The 27,093-nt window shown below is 35.2% G+C and overlaps 1 long non-coding RNA gene and 1 pseudogene across 1 annotated transcript; both read left to right on the top strand.

The window, feature by feature from the left end:
- Positions 1 to 8,807: 8,807 nt before the first annotated feature.
- On the top strand, positions 8,808 to 19,395 carry LOC126696253 (G-type lectin S-receptor-like serine/threonine-protein kinase At4g03230; annotated as a pseudogene).
- Positions 19,396 to 19,513: 118 nt separating this feature from the next.
- Positions 19,514 to 20,271, top strand: LOC126695425 (uncharacterized). The gene is made up of 2 exons (XR_007646025.1): positions 19,514 to 19,640; positions 19,757 to 20,271. It is a non-coding gene; the product is annotated as an uncharacterized LOC126695425 (long non-coding RNA).
- Positions 20,272 to 27,093: the final 6,822 nt, after the last annotated feature.

Below are 27,093 nucleotides of genomic sequence, written 5' to 3'. Positions count from 1 at the left end.
CATGTCACACCAAATGAGACCATGCATGTCGTGGTAAGCTCTTGGGATATATGCTCTGTGAAATATACCATGGGACAAACTGGTATTTGGTGTAATGGGAATATTTAACAATCCCTCACTTAGGGATGGATCTTAGGTGAGTATATAGAGTGATGCTTCATTTGTGAATTGTTTAATTTTGATAGCTTATTTGCATAATATTTATCAAAAAATATAATTTTTAGTAAGTTTTTATGTTAAATATGTTACAAAAATTTAAAAGCTAGTTTATTTTTAAAAAACTAGAAATTAGATTATTTAAAAATAAAAATAAAAAGAGAAAAGCTGAAACAAAAACTAAAAGTCAAACTTTTCAACACCTAATAATATTTTGAACGTGAAAACCTTTGTTAGAGGGAAACAAGATGCAAATTTCAGGTTAATTAGAGGACGCGTATGTTCGCGAAAAATAGTCTGCAAGCGCACAGAATCATAACAAGTAGTAAAGTGTTTTTAGAAAACGAATGTCGAACCCACAGGGATTAACTATGTTATTGAATACCGAAATTCACTAAATTAATTACTATTTGGAAAATCGAAAATAAATGGAATGTTCTACTATTTGAATTAAATTAAACTATTTAATAAAAATAAATCTACAAATAAAAAGAATTAACAAAGCGTAAAAATCTAACAGTGTAAAAATATAATAAGAATGGATCTAGAGCAGTAGATTTCACCTAACAAATCCCACACAATATATTCTTCCTAATTATCAAATTCTAATAATCTCCCGTTGATGATTAAAAATTCCTTAAGTATTCAATATCTTCTCTTGAATAATATCAAAAATATCTTCAAATAACAATTCTATATCTCTATGTGAATTTAATTAATTGGAGACTCATTACGTACTTTGAATTTTCTGAAAAATCACACTAATCGTGGTAAAGCATCTCTACTTTCACTCAACTAATGGTGTTTAATTCTAGAACTAAAATAAAAAATCACCTCTTGGTCTCATTGTCATTCAATTGATCAAACAACAATTCGTAAAAAAAAAATAATAATAAAAAAATAAAATAAAATAAAAAAAATAAAAAAAATTGTAAGCATTAAGAATAAGAATTAAACACTCAATCATGGAAATATTAAAAATAAAATAACTCAGAATATAAATTGTGTGTTCATTGCTAGACTACATCAACGCTCTAGAAAATAAAATTTAGTTCATAATCAAATTGAAAAGAAAACAAATAAAACTTATGTGTTTCATGGGAATTGGTTGATCAACATGATGCAGTGCCCATTTGTCCTCAGAAAGACTCCAAAGAAAATTCTTCAAATGTGGTACCTACAGCCCTAGCACTGGCCTCTATGAATTTTGCCCTAAAGAGCCTTTAAATAGGTCAAGGAATCCTATTACAAGTTGAATTCCCGTTTGGAGAAAATCCCAGATTTTTAGGGCTTCATTTAACCGACTGTTTTGGCCCATTTAAATTCAGAATTCAGTCTTTTGGTAAAATACAAAGTTGTAGCCCTTTAAATTAACTTTCCAGCCCAACTTGAATCATCTCGATTGGATATCTGAGCCGAAAGTTATGCCAAAAACACTAACTGATGTGCAGGCTGGAATCCTAATCCGAATTGGACTTGGATTTGGTGCAAATTTCCTTTGATTCCTTGCTCCAGTTGGACTTAAATTTAATTGGGTTGGTCTTCTCTTGAATTCATGCCTGGCTGGATGTAAGTTGACTTGATTCAATTGGCCTAGCCCCACTTTGCATGTAAAGCCCTTGTAGATTAATCTGAAATCTTCTCATTCCTTCAAAGCACAAATGAATAGATAAATATATATAAAAATTAAATCAAATCAAAAGAAATAAAGGAAAACTAACAATTTTAATAAATAAGAGGATAATAAAAATCATGTAAAAATTACACTTATCAGCGTAGTCCTAAACTATATTCATCGAATGTGGAAAATGTGAGTGGCTGGTATCATTCTATCATATGGAAGGTCAAAGAAGTAATTGCGAAATTGTGTACACACTTATTCTTGGAAGGAGATGAGTGGACGGTAGCAGCCACGACCACTTTAAAAAATGGGTGTTCATCGGCCCCAATCTACATGACTGTAGGAATAAAATCGCATGTATCATTGGATCTTTATTGTTACCAGCATAATCGATGAAGTTAAGAGAAACTCAAATTAGAATTTTAAATTAAAGTTCCAATTTTACACTATGTGTTCTAAATTATTTATTCTTTAATGTTATTTCTTAATTTTAGAATCAAATGTGGAACCACATCATAAATATTCCAAGTGTGTTATTAAATACAAAAACCAAAGAGTCTAAAATAAATAAATTGTAAAAAAAAAAAAAAAAAAAAAAAAAAAAAAAAGCTTTAAAATAATTTTAGAAAAAAACATGAACAATTTACATTTTATACCTAATAATATCCTTATAAATTTTTTTAAAGAGTTAACAAAATACAAAAATGACTATCAATAGTATTTAAATTATATTATGCATCTTATTGTATATTTTTAAGTGTATCCATATATATGCATGATATTAGAAACTAGTATTATATAAAACAAAATAATACAAGAGTTCATCAGCATAAAATCTGACCATTAAGGATGAAAGATGAACTTTCAATAGTTTAAGGACCAAAAAAAAAAAAAAATAATAATTTGAATTTTAGGAATGAAAAACAAATTTTTGATAAAATTTAAAGACCAAAATGGTATTTAACTCTTAAAATAATAATAATAATTTTTATTTTACTATTGAAAATGCCACGTCAACTTATAAATTAAAAAAAATATATTTATTAATTTTAACTAAATAAAAAAAATTAAAAAACAGATTGTTTAAAAAAGAAATTAAATTAAAAAACATATCCTTACTCTCCGCTCTGTCCTTCTCTCGCTCTCTCTCCCCCACCCCCACACCCACACTCACGATGACAACTGCCAATTCTAGCATCCGCAAGCTTCCAATTCCACCTCACCCAACCCGAAAGACCAATGCGGGTTGGGTCGGGTCTATGTGTACGACCTTCCCACAGCGTTTAACGCAAAGACTCTCGACAATTGCGATCGGTTAAACCCATGGACTTCACGCTACGACGCTTTGGAAAATTGCGGGTTAGGTTCGGTGGCAACCGGGCTGGCCGGGATCGTGTTAGAGAACCTAGCTCCGATGTGGTACTAGACGGACCAGTTTGTTTCGGAAATCATTTTCCACAATTGGCTCTTGAAGCACAAGTACCGGATTATGGAGCCGGAATCGGCTATAGCGTTTTACATTTCATTCTACGCTGGACTCGCAATGGGGAAGTATCTGTGGTCAAATTCGAGTGAGGAGGAGTGCGATTGGGTTGGAGGTTAGGTGAAAATAGAGAGATCCTAGATCTGGGTTTGCTTAACCAAATGAAAATCTCTAAAGATCTCTTTCTTAGACCAAAATCTCCCTCTCTCTTTCATCTTTCTAAAGCTTTAAAGCTCTAAAATCTCTTTCTCAGATTGTGGATTTGGATAAATCTCTAAAACTCTCTCTCAGATCAATGGTTGTGAAGTGGTGGTTGGTCCGGTGGTCGGTGGGGGTGGATCATTGGATGGGTTTGACGTTGGTGTGGATTGCAGTGGCTTAATGGACTGGTCGGTGATAGTGGACGGGCTAAGGTTGCGATGGTTTATCTCTAATCTCTCACAGATCAGTGGGTCTCTATTAGATTGATGAGTTTAAAATTTATGGGTTTGTTTACGGGTTTCTCAAATTTGGGTTTGAAATTTATGGGTTTGTTTTTGGGTGTATTGGGCCTTTTTTACAATGTTGGATTAGGCCTTCTACGGTATTAGGCCCAAGTGTTCTGAGTAAGGAAGTCGGGATCGGTCCAACTGCAACTCACTTTGATCTAGCTTGTGCACAAACTATGCCCCGTTTGCCAAGCTTTGATCATAGGCCCATGGCAGGTAGAGCTACTGTGAGTAAGTTATGACAGACAGATATAATAAAGATAACACAAGAAATAGTAGACAAAATGAATAAAAGGGAGCGACAAGAGGCACCCCATAAGCCGAAAGTAGAGAAATAAATGAGGAATAATAATAATGAGGTTATTGAATTAAAGAGGGAAAAATCAGTCTGCCATGCCAAGTAATGCTACGGAGTTGAAACCAAGAAGGTAAACCACTTCCTCAATGTGACTAATCTCCCAAGGGAAAGAAATTAATTGCTTTGAGGGAATGGACCTGAATGGTTTATGTTTAATGAGGATCCTCTGTCTTTTTTTTGATAGAGAGCAAGGCTTTAGAGGGAGAGAGGAGATCAATCTATTGGTGCATACCTACCATTCTATACTCTCTATTCTCTATCCTCCCTAGTTTTTCCTTTCTTTATTTTTTTCTTCCTTTTCTTTCTTAGTGTTTATTCATTTTGTTGCGATTCTCTCCTAGAGGTTGCTATTACAATGTTTGTGATTATGATCCTGACTGTGATCCCCTGTTGTGCACAGTAAGGCCCCTTTTTATAGTGCCTGCTGTGACTGGATTTTACTATTTTAGCCTTTAACAACCTTTATCTGATCTGGGTGTCCTTGCCAACCACTTATTAGTTTGCTAGTCGCTCAGCCACCACCACTTACTTGTGCTGGCTGTGACACCAGACAAAGAAAGCTATTTTGCATGTTTACCTACCATGCTATAGTGTGAGTGCTATCTCTCTCTTCCTATCCCTCATGGTATGCGCCTAGTGGTCCTAGCTCATCCTTGCTTCCTTTGGCTGGTATGTCATCCCAGCAGGACGTTTCCCCTAAAAGCGCTTGAGCAGGAACCCTAGAATAGGTTTTCCCCTCTCCCCACCACCAGACTATGCCCTCTTAAATTCTGGGTACAGGTTGGTGATGTCTGGGCCTTGCGCATGCTTCACTTCCATGTATATCCAAAATCTGCCTACTGCTCACGCGTCCGCCGTGGTTTGGAGACTTGTCTGCACATCCTGCCACCCATCCTTGGCTTCTTATGGTGTGAACCATTTTCTGGCTTCTCATTCTTTAAAGCCTACTCCTTTTGAGGTTGGGCTTTTGCTTGGCCGTGGGCTTTCCTCCTTCAACCCACTCTTCTGCTCTTTTCTGTAGTCTTTTTGTGTCCTGTGTACTGCTCTGTCATTCCTGCCGCGGCATTATTTGACCCAAGCCTGCTGGGCCTCTTTAGGCTTGTTGCTTATTCTTCCCTCAATGACTCAATATAGTCACTTGGGCTTTTTTGGTTACGTTTGGCATCCTTGGCCCATTTACTTTCCTTGAACCCTTTTGGCTCTTTTCCTAGCTCTGCATTCCCATGGGCTTTTACTAACTCCTTTGGGTTTTTTTGGCCCAATTACCTTATCCTTCATCCTTGGGACTCATGGACTTTCCATCAACCCCTTACTTTCCTTACTTTCATTACTTCGGGCCTACTGTGACCCATTCTCAATTTTCTACATCACATATTGCCCATGGGTTTGCTTCTTCTCTCTTTTCAAGCTCCTTTAGGCCCGTCTACTTCCTCAAGGCCCATTTGTTTATTTCATAGGCCTGCAATCCATTATTCCTGTCATTTGGGCTTAATGGTTTTTCTATCTACTCACTAAATCTTTTCTACCCATGTTGCTAGGCTTCTTCTTTCTATTGGGCTTCCGAAAATGATCATCAACGCTGGGTTTGATGTTTGTATGGAGGGTTTGATTTTTCATGTGATGTTCTGGGTTTACTAGAGATTGAGGGTTGTGTTTGGGTTTGTGTTCTTTGTGTCTTGAATCTTTGAAGGTTTTTGTATTTTTTAGATTTGTGCCCTTTGATTTTACATGTTCCATGTTGGCATGTTCTTGATTTTTTTAATTTCCTCGACAACCAAACATATTATTTTAGGAAGAACATGAACATGTTCTTCATGATGACTGGGAAGAACATAATGTAGAGAAATATTTTTTAATTTAATTAGTTTAATTTCTTTTTTAAACGATCTATTTTTAATTTTTTTTATTTAGTTAAAATTAATAAATAATTTTTTTTAATTTATAAGCTGATGTGGCATTTTTAAGAGTAAAATTTTTTTTTTTTTTTAATAGTTCCATTTGCCACAGAAGCAATTTTCGATAGTGGGCTAATGGAAAGGACTAAAATGGAACGCGTTAATTGATTTAGGGACTAAAAGTGGTAAAATTAAAATGTAGAGTCTAAAATGAAAAAAAAAAAAAAAAAAAAAAAAAAAAAAAAGCCAAAATGTAGGGACTAAAAGTTCTTTTACGCCTACTAAAAATTAAAAACAAAACGCGATTTAGTGGACTGGCGAAAACCTTTGACCGTTTGACGTATTGCCAGCTGCTTGCTATTAAAGTTAACTTCTTCTTCTTTTTCTTCTTCTTCTTCTTAAAGAAAGTGAAAAGGTGCTTTTACTTGCTGTTGCTTTATTATTCCAAGAAACTACCACTCAAACTGGAGATTAATGGTATTTCTCTCTTTAACAATAGTCGTGACCCCAAAATTATGGACTTCGTCAGGAGATATTACCCTTATTTGTTTTCTAATCCATTGTGCTTAGCTAATTTACTTCAAAGACAGCTAACTTCTTGTTTTTTAATCTTGTTTTCTTCTATATCTGTCAATTCAGGAAGAACATAAATTGGAAGGATTTATTATTATTATTTAAACTAAGATCCTTCAACTAAAATTTTAGTTCAATGCTAATTTAGCTTGGCTCTAATTTTTTATGCCTGTTTGTTTGATATCGTGGACCTAGTTCATCAACTACTCAAACGAGTCCAAATCTTCTATTCCACTTTTCCTGCTCCACTTTATACTTCACAAAAAAAAAAAAAAAAAAAAAAAAAAAAAAAAAAAAAAACTTGTCACATGTTCACTTGATAAATTAAATACTACCATTAATTAATAATTGTAGTATTAATAAGTCAATAATGGTAGTATTTAATTAATCAAGTGAACATGTGACAAGTTTTTATTGGTGGAGTATAGAGTGGAGCAGGAAAAGTGAGATAGAAGATTTGGACTCTACTTAAATTAACATTTTGATTAGATTCAAGTTGCCTATTTGCTTCAGGATTAATCCCTAATGAGAAATATTATGTAAACTCATTAATTAGATTAAAGTACATCTTTTACTCTTAAATTTTGGAATTATTTTTATTTTGGTCCTTATAATTTGATTTAGTATTCATATTGCCCCGATCGATCATTTCAATTGGTAATCTAGTAATACCAAAAATTATACTAATGTGATTTAATGGATGCCACTTATTTGACACTTAATGGTCAGATTATTATCAAAATTGGATGACAGGGTTAATATGAAAATGAAATCAAATTTGAAGGGCCAACATGAAAAGTTAAAAATATAAATGGAAAACAACCCCAAAATTTAAAGGCTAAAATTGTACTTTAGTCAATTAATTAACTCTTTAACAATTATCCCAATTTAATTAGTGATTTTAATGATGTTAAGTTAATCACAACTACAACAAGTACCAAATCTAAAGAGTAAACCAAGAGACAATAGTAACTCAAATTTGGTAATGAAGTGAAAAACTATTTGAAAAAACTCCAAAGGAAAAAAAACACTCCGAGTGTAACCTAACCCAACTAAGAAAATCTAGTTAAACTCACTTTACTCTAGACACTACCCTGTTGACCTATAACAGTTTCAGAATGTCTGAACTCATTGTACATGAACTCCTTCAGGAACAACCCATCTATGTTCACTACTAGAATTTTTGATCGACTCCAGTGACTCTTCTTGAAGGTTTGAATACTACAGTGATATGTATATTGGGTTGATAAACTTTGTGGTTTCAGTTTTGATTACCAATATGGTTGCAACTTTGTAGTGAATATTGACATTTCGAACTTATAGGTTGAACAAATTAGGTTTAGGTTATCACTGTTTATGGTGCACGACCACAATCTTTCTAAACCTTGTGTGAAGTTAGGTTTATAAAAAGTCTTTTATATGTGACGCAAGTATGGTACGAAAACCAAGAGGCAACCCGCCTTTAATTAAAACACATTAGATTTTGTTTTCATGATTTCCGATTGATCAAGTCACAATCAAGTAGGATTAGCTATAAAAAATCATCTTTCAATCAATTGAGAAGAGAATGAAAGTCTATCGAAACTTGATGTTTGATCAATCGAGGCAGTTGAAATCTTGATAAAATGTCTCTTTGAGTTGCAACTTCACATTGCGATCTTGATCATTGATCAACATATTACAAACTTGATCATTATTTATTACATTGTCATGGAATTTTTGAATCTAAAACCTAACACCAATTAAAAAGAAAGTAAAAAAAGAAAAAGATTTATGATCATCAGTTTTCATATTAGTAGATAGTTGCCATTGGCTAATATATCTGCAAAATTGTGCGCTACATGGGATTGTCAAAGTGGAGTGTGGTTATCACATCATCTATCTATTGATATTACACTCTCAATTGATGAATCGAAGTGGGCTACAATTAAGTGTCATGTATGTCAATCACTAAAAAGCAAGGTTTCCTCATTACCAAGACAACAATTCATAGAAAAAATCTAACCTGTTTCACCAGTTTCATGCAAACTGAAACTTACATTGTAACTTCCTGACCAAGTCAACTTTAAGCGCGTAGACTATTCAGTGAAAAGGAAACCAGATTTAATAATTATCAACTAGAAGACTTGGATTTCAGCATAACATTCCACATTCTCTCATAACAGAAACCACAAGCAGCAAAAGCAGAATTACAATGGTCATTACATGGTCTGCAAGTCACATTTGATTCTGTACCATATACACATTCTTGTTTTTTTTAACTTCAATTTCATTTTGCTCTGCTGGAGATACCATAACATTCAGCAATCCAATTAATGACAGCCGGAAAGAATCACTTGTATCAGCCGAAAAAAGATTCGAGCTTGGTTTTTTCACCCCTAATGGAAGCTCTAAGCATAGAAGATATGTAGGGATATGGTATAAGTCAAGTCCAAGTGTAGTTGTATGGGTTGCTAACCGCGATAATCCACTGTCCAAAACCACTGGGGCTTTTACCATTACAGACGATGGCGACCTAAGGTGCTGGAGGATGCTAAAATGTTGTGGTCAGCTAATAAAGGTGGATCAACTTCTTTTAATAGGGCAGTGAAGCTCTTGGATTCTGGGAACTTAGTTCTTATTGAAGGTCAAGTTGTCTCAGAATCAAATTAAAAGCAAATATTCTCTGGCAAAGCTTTGATCTTCCAACTGACACATTTCTTCCTGGAATGAAGATGAGTTCAACGATGCTTCTGACTTCATGGAAAAGTCAAGACGACCCTGCCCCAGGGGACTTCATTTTCCAGAAAGATCAAGACGGAGAAAACCAGTACATTGTCTAGAAAAAAACTAGTCCATATTGGAAGAGTGGAGTATCAGGGAGCCTCTTTTACTCTGATAATAATTTCCTTGCCACATTTTCCTTGCTATCTAATTTCAGTAGGAAAAAAATGCCCACAAAATTAAATCTTACCAAGTCTATTCAAATCCCTGAAAGTTTTCATTATTATAGACTGGTAATGAATTTCACTGGCAGGGTAGAGTTTTATATTTGGGACAATGAGAAAGCCACATGGTCTTTGATCTGGTGGGAACCAGAAGATAAATGTAGCGTGTTCGATGCTTGTGGGGACTTTGGTATCTGCAATCTTGGGAATGGGCCATTGTGCAAGTGTCTACCTGGGTTTGTGTCTAGGTCAGAATGCTGCTTTAGAAAATCCCCCATGTGCAATAATAATAATAATGTTATGGCTGATCACTTTTTGAGCTTGAAGATGATGAAAGTGGGAACTCAAAGTATCACAAAAGAAAAAGGGAGTGCAGATGAATGCAAAGAGGAATGCCGTAGCGACTGTAACTGCCAGGCTTATTCATATGTAATTACAGAAAGGATACGCCACGGCACATGCTATTTCTGGTCAAATGAAGTTAAAAATATACAGGAGCAGATAGAAGGGGGCATTGACCTCTATGTTCGTGTGAAGCTTTCTGATATAGGTACTTAATTTCGTTTTTCTTATTGTTTATGGTAGAATCTATATAGCAGATTTCGGGATAATCATGTTGATTGATCAATTCCAAATTCTAATAGGTTAATATTTCCAATACATCAGTCAGTTTCATCTGTTGCATGATTGGCCAAGTGTTGTATCCTGAAAGTTCAAAAACGTGTACAAAAACACTTTTGAACGTTTAGACCCCCAAAAACCAATTTAATCAACTCACGCAATATGTTAAACAACTAGTGTGCGGAAACTTAACATATGCTATAACATGGAATTGGTTAAACAACTATCTAAGCCATAACAAAATAAACCACAGCAGATAATGTAAAGGCAGAGATAGAGAGGAAGGAAGATGCAAACACAGAGATAACACCAGATATGTTATCGAAGAGGAAACCGAAGACCTCGGCGAAAAACCTCTCCGCCGCCCTCCAAGCGGTAATCAATCCACTAGAAAATACAGTTGGGATACAAGGACAGCAATAGACCCTCCAAGCCTAATCTACCCAATGCACCTAAGCCCTCCAAGCTTCTTGCTCCAATGAGGTTGCGCCGAACCTTTTTCTTTTCTAGCTTTCCGGATTCCGCTACTACACCGTAGCATCAACCAATAAAGATTGGCTCCTTCCTAACTGCTTCCCAGAACTCCAAACGTCTGTCTCACAGAGATGATAATGGTGAGAACCAGGTTTGGTATAATGGCCTCTCAAGGATTTGACAATGGAGAGGAAGAGCGTGAGGGATTTTGATGAGACTCTAAGGTAGAGATTGTGGGTAAAACAATCTGGTTTTTCTTTAGGGTTTCTCTCTCAAAATTCTCTCTGGAAGCTCTCTTTCAATCGTGGGTTAAAAGGGTATTTATACTGAAGATGAGTGGAATGCGAAACGTCAGGTTTTTCCAAAACAGGGGTGGCTCGCGGCTTGACCTCGCGGCTTGACTAAGTCGCGAGTTCCAGTCGCGAGTTAACCGTATGGCCAGTTGTCCTGTTTTGTCCTGTAGTGCTCCAGCTAGCATGACTGTTCATCTTCCAGCATGCTTGGCACGTGTGCAGATTCTGGCGGGTTGAAGCCGCGAGTCCAGTCGCAAGTCCCAGCCGCGACACTCTGTTTTCTTGCACACTCTTGAGCAATCTTCACACTATCTCACTCACTATCCTTACAACAATCCCACCTAAATACAGGGTTACTAAATGCTGAATTACAAGCAAATTTGGCACGGAATAAAGCCAATTAGATGGTTGAATAAATTCAACCTTACAATCTCCCCCTTTGGCTATTCCGTGACAAAACCCTAAAACAGACTCTAGACTTAACATGTGAGTTGGGAACAGTTGATCAAAACTCACTCACACCTAATTCTAGAAGCTGTGAAGCACTTGAATCATATGAACATAAACTCCTGAAACACAACAATACACCATGATCATTGTAAGCAGAAAATTATTAATGCATATGAAACAGGCAAAAAGAGATCAAGCATAAGATGGAGTTAATGAACAAACCATGGCTTGATCAACCAAGTGAACACCACAAAGTAGTGATCACAGTGTTCATTCACACTTGGAATGAACACAAAGACATACAAGTTAACAAGCACAGGGCAAGACACTTGTATGCTCAACACTCAACCAATGCATAGCACACATGGCATATGCATCTAGGAACAATCCTACAAGGGCACAGGAGTGACAGTACAACAATCACAATGCAGAACATTTAGATTAAAGTACTGATTTCCACATAGCATAAAGGCTGCACTAAAGCATGGTACAAACCACAAGGCCTACAAACTATGCATAAAACATAAACCCTCAAAGCTTACAAAAGCATATGGGTACAAACACATTATATTGAATAAAAACTTAAACAATATAAACTAAAAGTGCATAAAGTTTCTCCCCTTCAAAGTGATGAGAAGCTGTGATGCACTTGGAACATATATACTTGTAACCTGAAACACTTGCACAAAACACATTAGACCCTCAAGGTAAAGCAAGTAATAAAAGAACAAGTATAATGTAACAAGTAAATTGCGATCAAGTAAACATGATGTAAAACATATGAGCAACTTGATCAAACACCAAAACAGTCATATAGAAATGACTACAATGAACTCATAGCAAAGCAATTGATCATCCGAACATGCATTCAATGAAGCACAATAGCATAAGGAAGTATGCATGTACAAAGCACAAACATGATGCAATGAGAACAACAAAGCATAACACAAAGCACCATAAAGCCAACAAGAAAACAAACAGAACAAGGTTTTCTAGTTAACACAATGTCTTCTCCCCCTTGGTATATGCATCTCCCCTATGGAAAATCTCTCCCCCTACAAATGTGCATGAGAAATAGAATTTCTCCCCCTAAGGATGTGCACAAGAGTCATATAGAAATGACAAAATACTCCGAAACATACTCTAGAGTATACTCTCCCCCTTTTTGTCAGGAATAGACAAAGGGTCAAGAAGAAACGAGGGCAAGAGATGAAGGTATGAACAATGCTAATGATGCATGAGGGGTGCACGATGAATGAGAAAATGAAGCTTAAACCTAAGACAAAGTAACATGCTACAAAGTATAAAGTAAGCATGACATGCTAGGATGAAGAAATAAGGTAAAGACCAATGCATGACAAGGGTAGCAAAGGTGTGTGCAAGAGGTGGCTAAGTGCAATGCATGACCAATGCATGAAAAGTGCACATGTGGGGCAAAGTGTGTTAAAATACACAACCAATGAACCAAACATGTTCCTAAAGAGGAAACATGAGAAACCCCAAAGTTTGGTACTCATCGGAGTCCAAACAAGCGAGAAAATGTCTAAGAGGCATTTTATCAAACACCTAGCATGCACACTATGAACAAAAATATGAAACAATGCATGAACAACATGAAATCCACCCTTAATACATGTTCTTTCTGCCACAAGGGGCCAACATCCAATGCATATCAACAAAAGAAACCAATCCCATGAAGAAAATTGACAGAAAATAAGTTTTCCCAACCCCAATGATAAAAATCCCAACCAAGAGTACAAAACTCTCCAAAATATAATCCAAGGATCAAAAAAATGAAAAGAGTTTATAATTACCTTAGAGATGTTAATGGATTGAAAAACCATTCAAATTGGTTGGGTTTTGATGTAAAAATATTGAAAGAGGGGTTTTAGAGAGGATGGGAGAGGTTTAAAACAAGTTTCCCACGAAAAAGCTCTTTAAAAAGCTGATTCTGGGCGACTCGCGACTGGCGAGTCGCGAGCCAAGTCGCGAGCGAGCCGCGAAACCTCTCTGTCTGAGCTCGCGGCTTAGACTCGCGGCTTGCAAGCCGCCAAACCGACCAGCCAAAACTGGCAGCTTGCTGGCAGCTCACGCGACCAGCCAAAATGAGTGGCCAAAAAAACTGACACTTGTTTTTCAAACCAGAACATGTTTAAACATTGAAAAACAAAGTAAGCACTAAACATAAACACAAAAAATGATAAAAATCACTTCCAAAAACATATAAAATGATCAAAAATCTTTTTGGATTAATCCATATAAGATTGAGCACACACACATCACATTTAGACAAGTACAATCTAACAAATGAATAAGACATTCATTGAACATTAGGCATGTGTGTTGTGTGTATGTATCAAATGTGGAATAGTCCTTAGTCTAGAGTGAAGCTTCAATGATCAATTCAATCAAGTCATACACAACTAGTACTAAGTCAAGTGGTCTATCTCAATTATAGAAGTGAACAAATATGACCTCCCACAAGAAAATGATTACATAAGATTGAAGCTTTTCATTTGGCTTCTTACAATTCATATCATTTGATCATTTTGAATCAATACAACTCATTTTGAGCAATACATCTCATTTTTGAGATTGATGCCTGAAATTTTTGATATTTCACCTTGAAGAACAAGCCTTTGGCTTTTTGGGCATCATACATTTTCATATAAGTCGCTTTCCCTTTTTCCTAGTCGAATACTAGTATGTGCGACGGCTTTCGCAGCTCATTATCTCTTTTCATTTTGAGATTTACATTTATTGAGCTCTTTAAGCAATAAAAATAAAAGAGTGGGAAGAGATATAAGCACAAGTCTACGCATGTATCAAAACCAACATGACTATTGACTAATCATTCATGACAAGCTTGAAGATCGATTTACAACAATCACACAAAGATGTCAAGATTTTTCCCACAAAGATATAGGTGCAAAAATAACAAGCTAAGCTCGTAAATGCACAAAGCCATTTGTACAAAGGTACAAGGCCAAACTCACATGTGATATGTGCTCAAACATATACGATCAAACTTTTTGAATTTTTCACATTTTATGTGGTTTTGGATTTTTACTCACACAAAAAAAACATAAAAGTAAGATCAAAAACGAAACAATGCATACAAATAAATGCAATATGCACAAAATGCATGAAGATATGACATTTAATGCATGAAGGGTCCTACAAAGATCGAAAGAATTAGATCAAGGACCAAAAGAGCAAAAGCTCAACCATAGGAACCCTTCCTCATCCAAACGGAATGATTGTTTGGAATGAGTGTCTCAAGGGAAGTGAGACGAGGGTTGGAAGAATGAGACCCGGAGATGCACATAGTCAAGGAGTTAAGAGCATTAAACATTTTCTTTAACAACATGCTATTTTCACTCAAAACCGGTTTACTCTTTTTAGCACAACTTCCAAAAAGCTCAAGTTTTTCTTTTCTTTTGATTCTTTTAAAAGCATGAAACTTAGAGCATTGAGGTCTTAGATGACCAAAGGCACCGCAATGGTGACACACAATGTGTTTAGGTCCACTAGGCCTTTTGGGAAGGGATCTAGCAATATGGTTTTGTTCCCTCTTCAACTTATGACATTGAGGTCTTATATGACCAATCACACCACAATGGTGGCAAGTTGGAACAAACTTAGATCCATCCAAAGCCTTAGGTTGAGACCTAAACAGAGGCTTTGACTTAACAGCCTTTCTCTCCACATTTTGATTTCTTTTATGTGGAGGAACGTACACCGATTTGTCCTTAGAGGTAGAATACACATTAGGCACAAGATCGGGTACCACAACATGATTGCAACACATATTATCATCCATTTTATCAATGGGTTCAGCAATCAAACACTTGGCATGCATCTTAAGAGACTCATTTTCACATTTTAACTCATCAACAAGTTTGTTAGACAAAACAAGTTTAGCATCCAAGTCCATATTCAAACATTCAAACTCTTTTAGCTTTTCAAGAGAATCTTCAGCAAGTTTTTTATATTTCACAACCAATTTGTTGGATTCATTGAGCTTAGCAATCAAATCATCATTTTCACAAAATAACTTGCTCAAATTCTTTTGAAACTTCTTAGCACTTTTCTTTAAGAGTTTGTCAACAACACCCATAGATTCAAATAACATGTCATCACACTTATGAGGATTAACACTCATAGAGGCATTTTCACAAACACGTGGCATGTTACATTCATCACCAACCAAATCATGCAAAGAGTCATACAAAGCACAATCCATGGCAAATAAACACAAGGGGTCAAGGATCACACTTAGGTATTTAAACCACAACAAGTGTACCCGCTCTGATACCAAGTGAAAGTTCAAAAACGTGTACAAAAACACTTTTGAACGTTTAGACCCCCAAAAACCAATTTAATCAACTCACGCAATATGTTAAACAACTAGTGTGCGGAAACTTAACATATGCTATAACATGGAATTGGTTAAACAACTATCTAAGCCATAACAAAATAAACCACAGCAGATAATGTAAAGGCAGAGATAGAGAGGAAGGAAGATGCAAACACAGAGATAACACCAGATATGTTATCGAAGAGGAAACCGAAGACCTCGGCGAAAAACCTCTCCGCCGCCCTCCAAGCGGTAATCAATCCACTAGAAAATACAGTTGGGATACAAGGACAGCAATAGACCCTCCAAGCCTAATCTACCCAATGCACCTAAGCCCTCCAAGCTTCTTGCTCCAACGAGGTTGCGCCGAACCTTTTTCTTTTCTAGCTTTCCGGATTCCGCTACTACACCGTAGCATCAACCAATAAAGATTGGCTCCTTCCTAACTGCTTCCCAGAACTCCAAACGTCTGTCTCACAGAGATGATAATGGTGAGAACCAGGTTTGGTATAATGGCCTCTCAAGGATTTGACAATGGAGAGGAAGAGCGTGAGGGATTTTGATGAGACTCTAAGGTAGAGATTGTGGGTAAAACAATCTGGTTTTTCTTTAGGGTTTCTCTCTCAAAATTCTCTCTGGAAGCTCTCTTTCAATCGTGGGTTAAAAGGGTATTTATACTGAAGAGGAGTGGAATGCGAAACGTCAGGTTTTTCCAAAACAAGGGTGGCTCGCGGCTTGACCTCGCGGCTTGACTAAGTCGCGAGTTCCAGTCGCGAGTTAACCGTATGGCCAGTTGTCCTGTTTTGTCCTGTAGTGCTCCAGCTAGCATGACTGTTCATCTTCCAGCATGCTTGGCACGTGTGCAGATTCTGGCGGGTTGAAGCCGCGAGTCCAGTCGCGAGTCCCAGCCGCGACACTCTGTTTTCTTGCACACTCTTGAGCAATCTTCACACTATCTCACTCACTACCCTTACAACAATCCCACCTAAATACAGGGTTACTAAATGCTGAATTACAAGCAAATTTGGCACGGAATAAAGCCAATTAGATGGTTGAATAAATTCAACCTTACATATCCTGATAGGAGAATTTGATTTGGCACCAAATGAGATTTTTCTAGATCCATTGCAATGATTTAAGTCCAATCAATCAAATGCTTCTAATTTCTTCTTGCAGTTTACTATGCAAGGTACAATTTGGCAATAGTTAGTTGATCCTGACGGCCCAAAGTCTGGCCAAGCTTTGTAGAAAATTAATGACATCAACTCAAATTGCTCAAAGCTTATAGCCTAAAGCTATATAGTAGGAAATTCAGGAAAGAGCTCACATTGTTGTTTTATCTAGCAATTCTTAATAATTGCATTAACTTATAATTATCCAGCTTGAGCACAAAATGCACCATATATTTAGGTTATTATGAGGCCAGGTCTTGCCTAATCAATAGTACCAATTAAAAATATCCCTTCTTATCCAAAATTAAATAATAATTTAAAAAAAAAAAAAAATCACAATATCCTTGGGCTTTGGCTCTGTTGTGAAAGAAGAGGAGTTGAGTCTGGGGTAGGTCTTAGGTTCAAATGATAACAATATTAGTTCTAAAAAAGAGGGGGCAAATGGTTATGTTCTGATTGATATTTAATGTGTTTTCAATAACAAAAGTTACTAATAAAAGCAGTGAGTTTTAGAGGACTGCAGATGATTACATTGCCTGCTGATATTGGGCATTTCTTTTTGCAGAACTGACAAAAAGAGATTGTGAGCCTTGTTAATTCCCTATCCACTAAGCATCAGACCAGATTGTGGTGATCCTATGTACTCACATTTCAACTGCAATGATACCTCTGGCCAAGTTAGCTTTGGGCCGGCTGGTGGTACATATCCAGTCACAATCATTCACCCTGAAGAACAAACATTTACAATTAGAGTGAATAATTATACAGCTATTGATGTAGTGAGAAAGCTTCTGGAGCTCAATCACTTGCCATTTAATGTGACCAAATCAAATCTTTCATCTAAAGATGGATGGTTAAATGAAGTAGAAATCCGGTGGAAGCCTCCATTATCTCCAATCTGTAATTCAGTGAAAGACTGCGATGATTGGCCACATTCAACTTGCCACACAATGAAAGGTGGAACAAAAAGGTGCCTTTGCAACACAGAGTTCCAATGGGATCCCTCAAATTTCAATTGCACTCCAGGTTAGAATCCTATATTAATGCACAATATGATAACAGTGTGCCTTGTACATTTAATTTTGCTTTGTAAATGAACGATAAATTTTGTAATGCTGACAAGAGTATAAATACTCCAAACGATATTGTCAATGATAGTTATGAAATCATAAGAAACCCCTCTTAAATTTGAAACCCGTCTGCCATTAGGATGCCTAGATAGTTTGTTCTAGGCACTCACTTATTCCTTTTCCTGAAATGAATATTTTTAATATGTATTATCACAGACCTAGATTGAATGCAGGTGGGAAACCCAACCATTTTATCTTGACAATGGCCCAATAGTATTCATCTTACATATTGTTTTTTTCATTTTTGAAGTTGTGCACAACGAGCTTGCAGTGTCTCACAAAAAAAAAGAACCTATTACGTGCAATTATCCCAGTGATTGTTGCAACTTTGATGGTTATTGCATGCTGTTACTTATATTATTTAAGAAGAAGAAAAGTGGCCAACGGACAAGGTAACTGGTGCAAAAACAACCATATATCCTTGTTTCAAAATGACAATATTTTGGTTTCTTCCATAAAATTAGCTAGCAAGAGACTGAAGTTATGATTAATCTTTTAGAATCAGTTAACAGGGAAAGAAATCAAGGAAACGCAGCATTTCGACTGTATGACAGTGAACGAAAAGTCAAAGACTTGATAGATTCAGACCAATTTAGAGAAGATGAGAAAAAAGGCATAGATGTACCATTTTTCAATTTGAAAAGCATACTAGCTGCTACAGATTACTTCTCAGATACAAAAAAAAGCTTGGACAAGGGGGCTTTGGGCCTGTTTACAAGGTATTAACCTTTTTAGTACTCAATCAATATAGCATTTTGTTTACTAGTTTCTAATTAATGATGGATGGTGCTTATGGTTGCGGGAGTTTCCTCTCAGGGTATATTTCCAGGCGGACAAGAAATTGCTATAAAGAGGCTCTTGAGTGGTTCAGGGCAAGGCTTGGAGGAATTTAAGAATGAGGTTATTTTAATTGCTAAACTTCAGCATCGGAATCTCGTTAGACTTTTGGGGTATTGCATAGAAGGAGATGAAAAAAATGTTACTCTATGAATACATGCCAAACAAGAGTTTAGACTCATTTTTATTTGGTTAGACTCCAAACCTGAAATTATTTTATTTTTTTACTTACCAGTAATTTAGATTTGAATGGTTACTAAAATATGTCTTGAAATGGAAAATGGCATGCAAGATCGGACTCAATGCGTGTTACTAAACTGGAAGAAATGCTTTGACATCATTTTGGGAATCGCTTGAGGGCTGCTCTATCTTCACCAAGATTCTAGGTTGAGGATTATTCATAGAGATTTGAAAACAAGCAATGTTCTATTGGATGAGGAGATGAGCCCCAAGATTTCAGACTTTGGCTTGGCAAGGATATTTGGAGGCAAACAAACTGAGGCAACCACAACCAGAGTAGTTGGAACTTAGTAAGTTTGATGCAGATGATTGATTATGAAAGCTTGTTGTTTAGACTTCGAATTACATTTTTCAATTCTCCCATCTATGCTCCCTAATTCACTGAAAATTTAAACAATTTTTGTTGTGCAGCGGCTACACGTCTTCAGAATATGAATTGGATGGGTTGTTCTCAATCAAGTCTGATGCCTTCAGCTTTGGAGTAGTTGTACTTGAGGTTATCAGTGGAAAAAGGAGCACATGATTTCACCAGTCAGAACCTGGTCTGAGTCTTTTAGGTTATGTAAGTATGTTGTATTAGTAAACCAAAGAAAACGTATGTTGCATCAAGTACATATAGTTATTTTTTATTTTTCCTGCACTCTACTTATTGCCAATTCAATTTTCAAATTGTCTCAGGCATGGAAATTGTGGAAAGAAGGAAAGGCTTTAGATTTAATGGACCAAACAATACATGAAACTTGTAATGCTGACGAATTTTTAAGGTGTGTTAACATTGGGCTTTTATGTGGACAAGAGGACCCAAGTGATCGTCCGACAATGTCAAATGTAGTTTTCATGCTTAGTAGTGAAATTGCAACTCTCCCAACTCCTAAACAACCAGCCTATGTTGTAAGAAGATCCATTCCTAGCGCAACTTCTTCTACTACCAAACCAGAAAGTTCGAATGAATTAACATGTACCATTGAAGAAGGCGGATAATGGTGGATCACATAAGGGCTCTCATGATTCTTGTTTTATCTTTATCAGTCTTGCAGAAGCTTCTAGTATTCTCACTATGGTTCTCATAGGAACAATTACGGCATATTTCTTGTCTGTCATATTGATACTTTTTTTATATTGTCCCTGATAAGTGATAACATTGTATCCAATGTAAGTCTGATTGTTTCCTATTTGAACCTCCTTTGTATTTATTGTACTTCAACTGATTTCTGATTGTCTCTAACTCTGACCAACTGCCTTCATTTATTTATTCCTATTATTTGGAAGCCTAGACTGCATTATTTGCAATTTTCATCAAGAGGTACAGTCAGTCTTACATTTCAGCTGTACTGTTCACTGCCACACTAAGCAGGAAGAGATTCAAGAGAATGCTATTCACATGTACCATTAGTGCACTTATAAAAAATAGGCATACATGTCATGTCTCCATTGTAGGTCATTTCAAATGCGGTCATATGAAGGATGAAGCCATTTGGAAAATGTTCTAATTGGAAAGACAGGTCGTAATTCACGTAGGATGCCATATAATTGTATCTAATATTCCATCTAAACCAAAGAAACATAAAAGTTACGTAGTTGAAACAATCGAATAGTTAAAAAGGAAAATTGGAAAACAAAAAGGATAAGATGAAAAACTCAATTTAGTTTTGATAATCGAAAAAAGCGATTTCGTATGCTGCTTTCTGCTGGCTTTGGAGAATTCCTTACTCTGTTCTTGCATGACAGTATCCTGGCTTTCCTGTTGTGCGTATGTTTAGGAGATGTAGTACTATAAATTTTATTTTCTAGTGTTTGCTTATGATACAAGTCTTTGCTTATACTTCCCCGGCATGGAGAAGAATGCCATTAATGTGAGATACATCATCCTTTATTAGATTGTAGTGATTTCGTACCTTCATCAGTTGTAATTCAAAGTATGCATTTTCACCCATTCAACAACAATAGACACTATGCACAGAGACAGAGTCAAGACTTTAGCTTGGGAGGCTAATCATGAACAAAAAAAATTTGAATTCAAGAATGAAATATATACTAAGATTCAAGACTAAATATATGGTAAAAATTAAAACTAGTGTGAATTCAATGTTAATATATATAAACAAAGGGAAAGATACAAAACATAAATGAAATATACTAACAAAGAAAATGAAACTGCGCATGCACACACACATATAAGAGCAAGACACTGACTTAATTATAATATATAAATAGAAATGAGTAATCTCACTCAATGACCGAATATGTCTCTATCTTGCTTCAGCTTTTCCTTCTTCTCTTCGGAGTGTAAGACACGCCCAGGACACCTTACAAGAAAAAGCAAGATGACTTTTGTGGCTTGTTCAACAGCCTCATATAATGAGGTGTCCTATAGAACGTGGGCTGGACTACAATGGTGCCACGCACCCAACATTATGAACCGACACATAATTTGACTAATAAATAATTTGGTTTAAAATTGGTAGTATAATTTGGCACAACCGGGGCCTAAATCCGTAATAGAATGATTTTCTTCGTTTACTTGACATATCGAAAGAACTGGATCCACTAAATTAGTCATTTTTGTTTTGTTCTTGCTTTGTCGTGCTAAGTAAAAAAAAAAAATTATAAAAGAAACAGATAAAGTATAAGGTCAAAGAAGGGATTCAAATCGAACAGTAAATTAAAGTAGTTCACATTGCATACTTTTTTGGATAATTTTAGTTCCATAATTTGTACCACAATTTGTCAATAAGGTAAATTATGATCGGTGAAAAAGTGTCCTCTCATAAACTCATTATTACCTCTCTACCAACCATATAGCACAACATTGCTCTACTATTTTGGCAATCTTTTTTCAGTTGTCAAAGTGAAAATTGATAACCAAGAAGCATTTGCGTCAACAACCAATAACACACCGACACTGTACTTCTAAGTTCTAACAACAAAGAAAATTCTACTTGTTTCATTTTGGTAACAGAAAGTTGAAAATGGGAGCAATTACCTTAATTAAAGGATGGTCCGCAAACTGCATGCTGTGTTCCATGTTCATCTTGTACATACCAGTACTGCTGTGTTCCTTTCATGTTTTATTGCGCTGATAGAGTTTCTTTGAGGTATGGTGAGTGGATTAGAGACCATAAAGAAACTCTGGTTTCGCCTGGAAGAAAGTTTGAATTAGGTTTCTTTGGTCCCTGGATCAAAGAAAAATAGAGGAGAAAAAGGGATTCAAGGAGGGAGAGAGAGAGGATACACGCGGGTACCCGTTCTAGCTTTTCTGAATACAATCAGTCTGTGGGTCCCATAAAGTGAAAATATTTGAGTTTTGTTTTTTGAAAGAAAACTCTTAACGGGTTTATGAGCCAAACAAAGGTGATATGGATATTGGGGATTTTCAAGTTTAAAAAAAAAAAAGAATTATAAGATGACAAGTGATGGAATATGACTCACTCTGAAGCCAAGCAAGCTCTTAAACTCTTAAGAACACTTGAATGACTTGATAGTGGAAACCATAAATAGTGTCACCTCACCCATAGTCTCGACAGTCATCTCATCTTTCCCTCCGTGTTAAATCAAAAATCATATAGTCCTAGCCACTACAGCCAAATTCTCTCACATGTGCTTGGAAACAATTCTGCAACAAGTAGGAAAGTAGAAAGTTGTATTATAGATTTTAAATGTGTATTATAAGGGCACACAATAATAAATCAATTTTAAAAAGAGTTTATTGAAAAAAGTTAACCGGATCCTATTAAGATAGGCACACATTAACGGAATCCTATTAGGATTATTCAATCAAATAATACTCTGTAAAGCACCGTGTCCTCCTGTGCACAAAAGTAGTGGACACAAACTACACTACAATACAAGTCTTTTCTTTAGGCAATTTTTTGGACTTTAACAATTATTTTATGGGTGATGTTAATGGTACCGTGCAGTGTCCGTTAAGCATAAATTTTTTTATCTTTTCTTGATATAAGTTTTGTCTTTTTGTTTAATTTATGTCAAATTTTTCAGTTTTGTAGTATTATTTGAGTTTTTTTTAACCTTTTCTGACAAAATTTTTATTTTTGTTAAGAGTTCGTACAGCTTTTTAATAAACTAGAGTTCGTATAGCTTGTTCTTTCTTTGCAACCGCACTCATATTATTGTGGGTTGCTATCTTTCACATCAGAGTATTCATTTCTTGAGATACGGTGGTCGGTTGTTGAATTATTAGTTTTCTTTTAAGTTATCTAAAATAATTTAATATCGTATGTTCTAAGTTTAAAATTATTAGTTATCTAAAATAATGTCATCTCACCCACAGTCTCGCCAGTCAGACAGTCACCTCATCTTTCCCTCCATCTTAAAATAAATCATAGATCCTAGCTTACACGTACGGCAGCAAATTCTCTCACATGTGTCGGCACTTGGAAACAATTCTGCAACATGTGGGAAGGGAGAGAAAGATGTGCTATTAGAATTGTTCAATCAAATAGTATTCTGTAAAACAATGTGTCCTCCTGTGCACAAAAGTCTCGGACACAAACTATTTTTTTTTTTTTTTTGGTTTAAAAAAAAAAAGAGGGGCCTTTATGGCTATATTTTACCTCTGGACAGGGCGCCGATCTGACATAAGCTCAGGCCGTTCTAGCTAAATCGTGCAGGAGGTTAACCCCACTAAGGATGCCCACCAACAATTGACTGTGAAGGTGACTCGAACCCAAACCTGACAAATAGAACCACAAGCTCCTTACCACTGAACCAACCAACGTCTTGGCTCGGACACAAACTATGCTACAATACAAGTCTTTTCCTTTGGCCAATTGTTTTTTACTTTAATTATTATTTTATTTTTGTGAAGGGTTCATATAGCTGTACTTTCTTTACCATACTCATATAATTGTGGGTTGCTCTTTAACATCTGATTTTTCGTTTCTCGAGAGGGTGGTCAGTTGTTGATATCATAAAAGTTGCAGAGTACGTTAAGAGAGAACATAGGCGAATAGGCGAAGCTAGGGGGCGGGGGGGCCATGTGGTCCCCTAGCTTTTTGAAATTCCTATTTACAATAACAATAAAATGACAGAGGCTTTGTTAACAGCTGCTATACTTGTTTACTGTGTATGCTATTACTGAAATAGCCCTACTTTAATGGAAAAATGGAGAAAAACGTCACCACCTGTATGATATGTGTTGGGCAGCATACGAAATGTCAAATGTTGCATTATTTTACTTAAATACCCTCTCAACAATTTCCACCGTCTCCATATTTTTTAGCATTTTCTTCTTGTGATTTCTTTCCCGTGGAATGGCTTCTTTGTTCATCCTTATCCTTTGATTTTTTTTTTTTTTTTTTTTTTCTTCACAGCTACAGATCTGGGTGTTACCATTTTTGTTTTTTCCGTTTCTTTCCTTTTGGTGGGATCCAGGGACATTTTCAACTTTGAACCCACCCAAATTTTCCCCCAACAGATCTTCAGGTTTTTTTTTTTTTCTTTTTTTTTTTTTTTTAAATAATTAAAATTTAGAAAGGCCGGAATAGTTCAATTGATTGAAACTTTCTTTCGTGTTTATGACATCCAAGTAGGGCCGACTAGAGCATATCTATAACGGCAATGGTCTAAGGGCCCCCAAATAATAGAAGGCCCCTTTTTTAGCTAATACTATAATATAAATATATAATATATGTATGTGTACATTTTAATTAAGAATTCTTTAGGCCTTTACCCAAATAATAATAATAATATTAATAAGGCCATTTTCTTGAAAATGAAGGTGAAGAGACAAAATTAAAAGACAAATATACCCAACAAAATTTAAATTTAAATTAATAGTAGACAAATTTATTAACTCATTTCTTGAAATTTGGTAAAATCTAAATTAATACCAGACATATTCATTAAATCTAACTTTTATCTCTTGAAATTTGCCAAAAGCAAGACTACTTATCTCTAAAAACAAAAGGCCCCCCCTCCCAGAAAAAAAAATCATTCTCTCGATCTCTCCATCTTAATTCTTGAAGAAAAAAATATTTTCAGATTTTTTCTCAGTCCTCATCTCAGTGTTCTTCATCTTAGATCTTTTTCTTGTTAAGCTTTCTTGGCACTAGCAGCTCATCTAGGTGGGCAGCGCGTGTGATTTGTGGCATTTGCCTGCTTCAATCTTCAATTGGCTTCTAGCATTCAATTTTTAACTCTCCCCCTTTTTTCTTTTTTTAAATGCAAGAGTAAAAGTGTAAAACTGAGATTGCAATCTCATCTAAGTTTTTATCTATTTTTTTCCAATTTTTTTTATCTCTTTTTTATTTTTAATTTTCTACAAACCAACTTACATACGTTTACCTTTCTCAAAAATAAAATTATACACGTTTACACACCTAGTCTTCCATTATGGCATTATCACGTGGCTTGATGCATATCACATCAACCCATTTGTCATTTGGTAAACTTAAAAAAATAAATAAAAAATCAATAGTTTATTTCATTTTTATTGTTTAGGTATATTTTTATTAGTTATTCTTTTAGAATAATTTACTTTATATTAGTACTAATTTATTAATTTATGTGAAAAAAAAAAATTATATGTGCAGTTTTAGAGTATAAAGTGATCACATCATTTAGTAAAGTTGCAATCTTTTATAGTTCTATACTTTGAATTCTATTTTAGTTAAATTATAATCTTTTATTATAAATCGTGTTTTATTTATTTAGAAATATTTTTTAATTAGAAATATCTATTAAAATATGGATATAAAAAATATTTAAAAAAAGAAGAAGAGAAAACTTGAAAAATAAATTGAATCTAAAAAATAATCTATGGATAAATTTGTTAGTACTAAACCAAAAACAACAAAAAATTTTGGATGAAAATATAACAAATAAAAAAAATTCATAAAAAAGAATTAGAAGATTATTTTTTTGATGAATAAAAGATAATGAAATTATACAACAAAAAGATAATAATGAAAATAAATATTATTTAGTTAATATTTACATATAAAAAAAATGTCCCACTTAAAGTTTTTCTTAGCTCCGAAAAGTTGTTGAGCAAGTCTTGATCATTCCAATAATTGTTTCCCACGGGGAGAATAAGAAAAGTGAATGCTCCAATAATTTAGCTTTGTCTAACAAACTTTTTTTTGTTTTTCCTTGTTGACGGCTTTGTGTAACAAATAACCCCTCAAAATTTTAGAAATTTATATCACTGCCCTCAATTGCTTGTTGGTGAGATGATGTACGGATATATTTTAGTTGAAACGGGTTAGGAATAGGAGACTCTTATAAAGGTTTTTAGGGTAGAAAAATTTAGGCGAAAAACACATTTTAGTCCCTACATTTTCACGCGATTCCCACTTTGATCCCTAACTTTTTTTTTTTCCACCGATTTTAGTTCCTATCCTGGAAAACGCGTCTCATTTTTGTCCCTGACGTTACATTAAAGACAGAAATTGCACAGCTAGCAAACGGCATGCACTGTTGGCTTGACGTGGCAGTTAAAATAATAATAAAAAATGCCACATTAGCATTTAAATTTAAAAAATTAATTTATTAATTTTAACTAAAGAAAAAAAATTAAAAACAGAATCAAAAACTAAAAATCATATGAATTGAGATCTAAGTGTGTGTCTTGAACAAGAACAACAAGAACACAAGCCTAGAAATAAAAAAATAAAGAATAAAAATAAAAATAAGTTGAATTTAGGAAGAATACCTAGTAAGTAGCAAGAAATCCTTTAGGAATATGATAGATAATGGTAAAACTTCATTATTGAATTTGCTTAAAATGGAGGGTAAGTCTGATATTAAGGTTAGATTGCCATTACAGAGGTTAACTGGTGCTCAAATGGAGGAGAGAAGGAAGTTGGGTTTATGTTACAACTATGATAAGAAGTGGCAAATGGGACATAAATGTAAGGGAGCAAAGTTGTTTTTACTTGAGGGTTGGGATGTGGAAATTGAGCATAAATTAGGAGTGCAGCTAGTTGAGTTAGAAGATGATGGGGTGGTGATGGGACTTCAGGATAATGTGTAAGAAGATGTGGTTCCACATGCTG

This window comes from Quercus robur, chromosome 8 (assembly GCF_932294415.1).
Source record: "Quercus robur chromosome 8, dhQueRobu3.1, whole genome shotgun sequence".
Lineage (NCBI taxonomy): Eukaryota > Viridiplantae > Streptophyta > Magnoliopsida > Fagales > Fagaceae > Quercus > Quercus robur.
This window is presented reverse-complemented; position numbering and strand designations above follow the sequence as displayed.